The 8,847-nt window shown below is 41.8% G+C and overlaps 1 non-coding gene across 1 annotated transcript; it reads right to left on the bottom strand.

The window, feature by feature from the left end:
- Positions 1–7,769: 7,769 nt before the first annotated feature.
- Positions 7,770–7,874, bottom strand: LOC127793630 (small nucleolar RNA R71). Its single transcript, XR_008021468.1, has one exon. It is a non-coding gene; the product is annotated as a small nucleolar RNA R71 (small nucleolar RNA).
- Positions 7,875–8,847: the final 973 nt, after the last annotated feature.

Raw genomic sequence — 8,847 nt, 5'->3', positions numbered from 1 at the left:
ATCAAAGTATAAGAGAGGCAAGACACGCAGGCCATATTTCAAAAACCAAATTTATAAGCATTCATTCCCAACATAAAATAAATGGTTGACTCGATCCATACCATACACCTATGCAATCAATCTAATTGATTTATTCACAATTATGTCAATTAATTGTCGCATCTATTTCAATCTTAATGAAATGCTTTTAATAAATTGAAAATTTGTATAATTTTCGAAAAACAAAATTGTTTTAATTGTGTTGGGCTTGGGCTTCATCCATTAGTCTAACTAACAAGACTCAACAGGCCTTGGATCAACCAATGCATGTCAAACATACACTAGCAGCCCAATAATTAATAAATAACCCAATTTACAGCCCTGGCCTATTTTTGATCACAGCCCATAGGTGTCATACACTCATGGATCGAATAAAAATAATAAAAAAATAGCCAAACAATTTGGCTAGGCCCCACTTGAGGGAACGGAACGCACTGGGCCACCGAAAGGTCGGCCCGGGTGCTTCACGTGGACCTCGGGGAAGGGTCAAACCAGAGCCTGAGGGAGTGGGAGGGGCCGAGGGGCGGTCGGGTAGCCCAAAAAGGCCAAAGGGCACGACTGGGGCCGCATAAGGCGTGCCTGCGCGCTTGGGCCACGTTTGGCGCGCGCGGCAAGGGCTGCCAAGGCCGCGTGGGTCGGCCTCGACCGCACGCGGGTCGTCCGCTGGAGCGCGGGTCGCACCCATGGGTCGTCTGCAAGAGCGCGGGTCTCACCTGCTGGCCCGACTGCTCCTTACGCACGCGCGGTCGCCCCTGGGGCGCCATACGCGCGCGCTGCCGCGCCTAGCCGGGCCCCAGCTCACCCAGGTCTCCCCAGGCCGTGCCCAGCGCGCGCGGTCCCCGCTTGGCGGCGTCTTTTGACTCCCTGGTACATCCATATGCACCCCGAACCTGCTTCGCCCTTTTTCATGTCATACACGATCTTTTGCCCTTCACCCAAAAACGTTTTGCAATCCAAAAAATACAAACGCAACAATTAATTAATTATTTCACAAATAACAACATAACCGAATCCGCACGTAAGGAATTGAAATATTTCGACGATGGCTCTAATACCACTGAAAGTAAAGCAAGATCGCTATGGGGCAAAAAACGTAGTTCAAAATTTTTTGAACTTACCCCGATCCCGGCGATTGGATCAACGTCGAAATTAAATCATTTGTATGGTTTGATTTCGACGTTGATCCAATCGCCGGGATCGGGGTAAGTTCAAAAATTTTTGAACTACGTTGTTTGCCTCGTAGCGATCTTGCTTTACTTTCAGGGCTTGGGCTATGTTATTGGAAATTAGTGTTGGACCTTGATGTGTGTGTATGGGAGCAACATGGTCGTGAGGACTGGGTGTTGGCTCGCCTAATGCACAGGGCAACACAGTGATTATGGGGGTGGGAGGGGCCGAAGATTTGTGGCATGCATAGTATGGATGTTGAGGGTTAGGGTTAAAAGTTCCACAAACTGAAAGAAAAATGGTAGGATCACTTACTCGTTATAGGGTTTGACAGCCGGAGTAAGGCCTAGTATGGAAAAGGATTGTGGAAAACTGAGGTATGGGTGTAGAACATTTAAGAGGGGTTGCCCAATGAGAGTTCCTAGATGTGCATAACAACCACATCGCTGAGTATTTGGGGATTTATGAGAACATACCTCGCTGATCTTACTCAATCCGAACTTAGCTTCAACAACTAAAGCCACATATACATCACGCAAACTCACAATTATCTATCACATTATGATGATTACAACAATTCGATACATATAACGCTCATCAACACATACATTTACTCACAAGGGTATACATACACAATTGCCACCTGGCTACATATAAGAGATAATAAAATACGCAACTCGGGCAATGATGCTAGTTGCCACAACAACCTCCCGGCACCCTCCCTGCTTGCATATGGTCTTGCGTCATCTACAACACAAGGTAAAACCTCATGAGTCATTGTAACACCCGGTGTTATAGGTGTTAAAAGAATAGGAAAGAAAGTGAGAAAATTCCAAAAATGCCCTTGAGAAGGTGTTGGATCCTTGAGATTGAGGGTGCCCTATGAGAGGGGCATTTTGGTAATTTGGATAGTGAAGTCCAATAAAAGGTATTTTGGTAAATTGGAAATAATTCCTATGTGGAGTTAGGTGTGTAAGTGAATTAAATTCCAATTTTGTATTTATGTGGAGATATATGGGATTAATAATTCACAAAGGGTATTTTTGTAATTTTGGAGTATAATTCCATGAGGGAATTTTATTATTAAAGAGGGAAATTAATTATGGTGTATAAATATTTGAGAAAGTAATTAATTTTCCCTAAATTAATGGATTAATGTGGTAATGCCACATGGAGGGTTTAGATTAGAACTTGGAAGCCAAGGTTGGTGTCTTGGAGTGACACATGGCTTAGTGTGGTCCAAGTTAAAAGAGAAATTTGATTAAATGCAAAAGAAAGGATATTGGTCTTGTAAGCATTTAATGAGAGGCATGATGGTGGGATTAAAAGAAAATCCAAAAGGAAATGAGAAATTGGGAGATGATGGTTGGTGACACATGGCATAATCTTGTGAAGCAAGAATAAGCATTTAAATGAAATTCAAATTGGTGAAATAATGGCCTTTCAAGCATTAAATGCAAGCCATGATGTGTTGCCTAAAAAGAAAATGGAAAATAAAAAGAAATTAGTCATCCATTAATGGTGTGAAAATGGAGAGAATTTCTTTAATGGAAAAGAAAGTGATTATGTCTTTCAACGCTTGTCTTGAAAATAGTCCAAATTAAATAAGTAGAAAAGAAATCTATTTATGGGACTTGATCCAAGGGTGTGGATGGTTCTTGAAAATCCAAAGGCTTGGATTTAAAAAGAAAGGAGCACATGGATTGTGCTTTCATGTGTTTTCTCCAAGAGAGGGGATGGGTTTATTTGAAATCAATGGTTGAGATTGAGATTCTCAAAAGCACATGGATTGTGCTTGTTATGGAAGGTTAGGATGTATTCTTCCAATTTAAGTGAAATCCTAGGGCTAAGATTTATTCTTGCCATGGAAATAAAATAAGTGAATTAAAGGGGAATTTTGGCTATATAAAGGGAGGTAGAGAAGAAGGCTAAGCTTTTTGGCCAAATGCTTAAAGGAAGAAAGGAAAGAATGGAGAAGAAAGGAAGAAGGAAATGAAGAATGCAAAGGTAAGGTTTCTACCTTATAGTAATAAAGAGAAATCCTTTTATCTTTCTTGTATGGTGGCTTAGCTACCTTATTTTTTAAGGGGTTTCTTGAGAAAGAACAAAGGTTGAAAGCAATGAAGGCCTTGAAGTTAAAGCATGTGGAAATTTCAAAGAATGGAAAAAGGTAAGGGATGGCCCCAAGGGATGGTGGCCTTGCATGGTTGTAAGTATGTTTATAAACTTTTCATGTTGTATTAAGCATGCTCCTCATGTACATAATAGCTATGGCCATAGGGATTGTTAAGATACATGGTGGAAAGGGGTAGGTTAAGGCTTCAAACCTTGAGAGGTTGTGAGAGCATGGAAGACCTAACTACATTGCATGCACATGCCATTACATGATTATGTTTATGTTCATACTTATTGCATAAGCACCCTTATTGAGCTTAATAGCTCATGAGGTTTTTACCCTCACATGTAGGTTGTTAAGGCATGAGAAAAAGCAAGGCAAAAAGGGGAAAGCTTATGGATGAATGAGAAGTTTAAAGGATATGTTGTAATGGCTCGATAAAGCCTTAAGCTATATGTATTTTCATTTGTGTTGTATGTTGTATTAAGCATCAAGAGAGTGTATAAGCTTCATTTATGGGAAAACTTGAAGTTGGGGTGTATATTTATTGATTTTTAATTCTGAAATTTTGAATACATTTGGCCTAACATAGAACTCAAAGTGTGAGACTTGAGGGAAAGATGTATTTTTGCCTAGTGTGAAAGGCATCTAGTTGGATAAAAATTTGAGGGTTTTTGGAGGCCAAATTTTGGAATTGGGAGCCATATATTTCAGAAATAAGATCTGGAGAGTTTGGAAAAAAAAAAAAAAAAAAAAAGAAAGTTGTAGCCTGGCTGCAGCAGCCCCGCGCGCGGCAGGGCCACGGGGGCGGGCGCGCACGTGGGTGGCTGCGGCCGCGCGCGGGCGGTCGCGCGGCCAGCGCCCCGTGGGGCCCCGGGGCCCGCCGTGGGCCTTGCCAGCCAATTTTTTTGAAAATTGAGAAATTTTGGGGAGTTTCTTAATTGAATTTGGGCCCTGGAGGAATTTTCAAAATAAAGGGATTTTTCGGGCATTTTTGGAGAAAATGCAGAAATTTTGGAAATTTGAAAATGATGAGTTTTTCCTCCAAATTTGGTGATCCATCAATGGATTGGTTTAAATGGTGATTTTTGGAGCCCGGTAAAATTCTTGGTCGAAAAAGAATTAAATTCAAATGAGGAAATAATGATTTGGCGTCTTCGCGAGATTTCTTTTTAACCAAACGCGGTGTGGTTTAAAGCCCAATCCTGCTAGAAAATCCTGGGGTTTAAGGGAAGGGAAGGACGAGCCTAGTTCCCACCTAGGGCATTTCTTCTTGAAACATAGTCCGCCCTTCATCTCAGACCGGGCAGGTGGACAATTCGGGTAATTGTTCACGAGTAACTGATAGCATGCATATTTATACCATATTTTGGCATTTCACCTCATTCTTATTAGGCCATTTGAAGTAATTTTTGCTGATATTTCATTGTTTCTATTTTATTATGCTTCAAATTGTCCTTACACTATTTTCTATCTTACCTCTACTCTATGGATCCAGGCTTTAGGGAATATTGGATGGGCTAGAGAAGTGGCTCAACTAAAGGAGCTTGGGCCTACTTTCAAGGAGCTTGGGCCTACTTTCAAGGAGCAGACTTGGGCTACTCATTGTGCTGTTTTGGGCTCACTTGTTTTCTGTTGGGCTAGGCCCAACCCTAGCCTCCCTAGCCTTTCCTTTCTTAGCCATGTATTTAAGGCCTCTTAGCATTAATTTCCAGGATATGAGGAGATAGAGAGAGAGAGGAGAAAATAGAGAGGATTCTGCCCGTTTTTGTTGTTGTAGCATTTTTTTGTTTTCTACATCTTTTGTTCCATTTTGTTTTCCTTGCTGTAATGATAGGCTAGAGCATTTGTAACCGGTTGTGTGTCTTGAATCCATGTGGAATTTGAGTCCCGGATGAGCTACAAGAATCTGGTTTGTTGTTTGTTTCTTATTCATTTCTATTTGGTTTAGTTTGGGCAGATTTGTGAATGCATGGAGTTCATGGCAGGTTTGTGTGAATTTGCATGGTTTCATTTTCTGTTAAATGCTTAAGAGACCAGAATGTTATAGCCGGTTGGTATAACATCTAGGAAATGAATATTATGTGCTTGAACGGTTGTTCTTACATAGGTCCGGATAGGTTGAATAGAGAGTGAATGGCTGCATTTTGTTTACAAGAGATTTCTGTATTCATTTTGTTGTTCCAATCATTCTAATCCTTGGACGGTTGTTGGGGATGCTTTGAGTTTGTTATCCGGATATCAAAACATCTAGCAAGCCAAGGTATATAGGTTGGACGAGGAAGATTTCACATAGGAGACAAATACACAGCCGGTTGCATATCTTTTACTGATTTTTCATCCATCATTGTCTTTCTGTTTTGCCAATTAATTTTCTGTCAAAACAACCCCCCCTAAACAAACTGTTATTTGTATTAGTTCTCCTTGTTGGTAGAAGAAGGTGAGGCTCCTTGTGAGAAGATGACCTAGGGTGCACTTGCTGCAAACTAGAGAAGAGATACATAGATCTCTAATTCTGGAGTGGTTCGACAGCCGGCCAGAATTTTGGCGCCGTTGCCGGGGAGCCAAGTTTTTCTTCTAAAAACATAGAGGACCGACCCTATTTTCTGTTTGTTTTGTTTTCTCGTTTGAGTGTTTTATCAGTTTTGTGTTCTTGGTGAAAAGGGTATCAGTTGTTGATAAGGTTATCAGTTTTGTGTTCTTGGTGAAAAGCTATTCTGTTCTTGAGATAAACTGATAGCAAGCAGCAACAGAAAAGCCTTATTTGCCTTTTCAATCTTCTTTTTGTTTGTGTGTATTTCCCTTTTATGTTTTCTCGTTTCTGGAATCATTTTTGAACCAAGAAGTGGCTGTTGGAGAGGCCTGCACGACCTGATCTTCTAGAAAAGCAACCCTGCAGCAACTGAAAAAGCAAAAAACACCTGCAGTCCTTCTCTGATTTTCAGTAGCACACCTTGTGTCCTTCTCTGGTCTTCATGTGCTCTGATAGGCGCTGAAAAGCAAGCTCACAAAGCAAGCTCACACAGCAAGGAGACAACCCTGCAGCAGATCAGGAGCATAACCATTTTTAGAATGCTCCGAATCCCACTTTTCTGCCTCTGACAGCAGATCACCTGCACAAGAGGATATTCCGTTTTCTTTCTCTCATTTTCCTTTGATTTTCTCTCTTTTAACATTCCATTCAACGTTGTCTTTACCTTCCACACTAATCTCCCTTTTCTTTTGGCAGATAGGCACCAGCAGCTGCAACCAAAAGGAGATCACCCACAGCAGCCTTCCATTCAGCAGCGGTTTTGACCACCTCCATGACAGATAGCATTATTTAAGGATTGAGCTCGAGATACCGGTGCTATCCTCTTCCTCTCTCATCCCTACTTGATATTCTTTCAAGTCCATATGCTTTCCTTGATATTTTCTTGCATATAGAATGGTTTCTGAGGCAAAATAGGAGCAGGTTTTGAAAAAAAATCAGTTTCCTGGTTACTGTTCACAGCTTTCCACTTGCTCCTATTCAGCTGATTTTTGGTGTCCAAATAAATGGGGGTGTGGGGATAAAGAGTCACTGCTATGCAGTGAGGAGACCCTTTTTTGGCCAAATTCCAACGTTTAGACCACTTTTTGGGCCATTTTGTGTTTCTCAGTGGCTAATTTAGTGTGGTTTTTAGTGTTTTTAGGTCCCTCAGTGTTTTTGTGTTGAAATTTTGTGAAAAATTGCATAAAAAAATCGTCTAAGGGCTTATTGTTTGACCTGTTTTTGTGTTGTTGTGCTTGTGTGTTTCTGTGTTTTTGAGTTTTTGAAGTTCTTGGTATGCACAGGCCATTTTGTGTGCTGTTTTTGTGCTAATCTCTAGTGCATGACCAGGTCATCTAAGAAAACATTACTTGACTTGGATCTTGAATTAGAGAACACTCTTAGAAGGCAAGCTAGAGAGCTTAAGTCTCGGGATAGGATTGACCCTAATAGTGCTTCTAATACTTCATCCGAACCTATTCCAGAATTCATCAATATGGCAGATAATGGTAATGGAAATAATGGAAATAATGGAAATAATGGTAATGGAAATAATGCAAATCATGGTCATTTGGATGGTAGAACCATTAGAGAGCTGGCTGCACCTGATGTGCATTACCAGCCCCTATGTATTCAATACCCACAGTTGGATGCTAACTTTGAACTAAAATCTGGACTAATCCACTTGTTGCCCAAGTTTCATGGTCTTGCAGGAGAGGATCCGCACAAGCATCTAAAAGAATTTCATGTTGTTTGCTCAACCATGCGGCCACAAGGAGTAGATGAAGAGCAGATCAAGCTGAGAGCCTTCCCATTCTCACTTGATGGATCAGCCACAGATTGGCTCTACTACCTACCACCAGCTGCTATTACCAGCTGGGATGGATTGAAAAGGATCTTCCTGGAAAAATTCTTTCCAGCCTCCAGAACAGCATCAATAAGGAAGGAAATTTGTGGTATAAGGCAGATGAGTGGTGAAACTCTACATGAGTATTGGGAGAGGTTCAAGAAGTTGTGTTCCAGTTGTCCTCACCATCAGATAAGTGACCAACTCCTAATTCAGTATCTCTATGAGGGTCTAATCCCCATGGACAGGTACTTGGTAGATGTTGCAAGTGGAGGAGCTTTGGCAGAGAAGACCCCAGCAGTTGCACAAGAGCTGATATCAAAGATGGCACAAAATGCTCAGCAGTTTGGTACCAGAATTAACACTCCTACAAAAGCCATCAATGAAGTCAATGTGGCTGCCACTATGGACCAGCAAAGGATGGAAAACAAGCTTGAGGAATTGGCTTCCATGGTCAGGCAGTTGGCTTTAGAGAGAAAGCAACCCCAGCAGCAGCTTTGTGGCATTTGCTCCTTGCCATCCCATACAACAGATCAATGCCCACAGTTGCAAGAAAATAATGAATCTGTTGCTGGCATCTTCCCTGGTAGACCTTTCCAGCAGCATCCACAACACAAGTATGATCCATACTCAGCAACCTACAATCCAGGTTGGAGAGACCATCCGAACCTCAGATATGGCAGCCCTTCCAATCAACATGTGCACCAACAACAGCCATACCAGAATCAACCATTTCAGTAGAGGTTCCATCCTTCAATTTCAAGCAACCATGCTCCACCACCAAGGCAGAACCAAGCCATGCAGCAAGCACCACCATTACCCAAGTCAGAACCTACCTTGGATGATCTTGTCAAGCAACTAGCAGCCAACACACTCCAATTCCAATAGAAAACGGAAACCACAATTCAAAATTTGGAGACTCAAATAGGCCAGCGAGCCACAAACATCAATGAGTTAAGGAGTCAAGGTTCGGGGCAGCTTCCTTCACAACCAGTTGCCAATCCAAGGGGTAATGTTAGTGCCATCATGCTTCGAAATGGGAAAGAAGTAATCAACCCAACCCCTCCACCATCATCAAACATGGAGCAGCATGTAGAGAAGCAGAATGTAGAGGGTAGCAAAGAGCAGCAACCCTCCTCAGTCCAAGAAGCCAAGCAACCAAACTCC

The sequence above is a fragment of the Diospyros lotus genome, chromosome 1 (genome assembly GCF_014633365.1).
Source record: "Diospyros lotus cultivar Yz01 chromosome 1, ASM1463336v1, whole genome shotgun sequence".
NCBI lineage: Eukaryota > Viridiplantae > Streptophyta > Magnoliopsida > Ericales > Ebenaceae > Diospyros > Diospyros lotus.
This window is presented reverse-complemented; position numbering and strand designations above follow the sequence as displayed.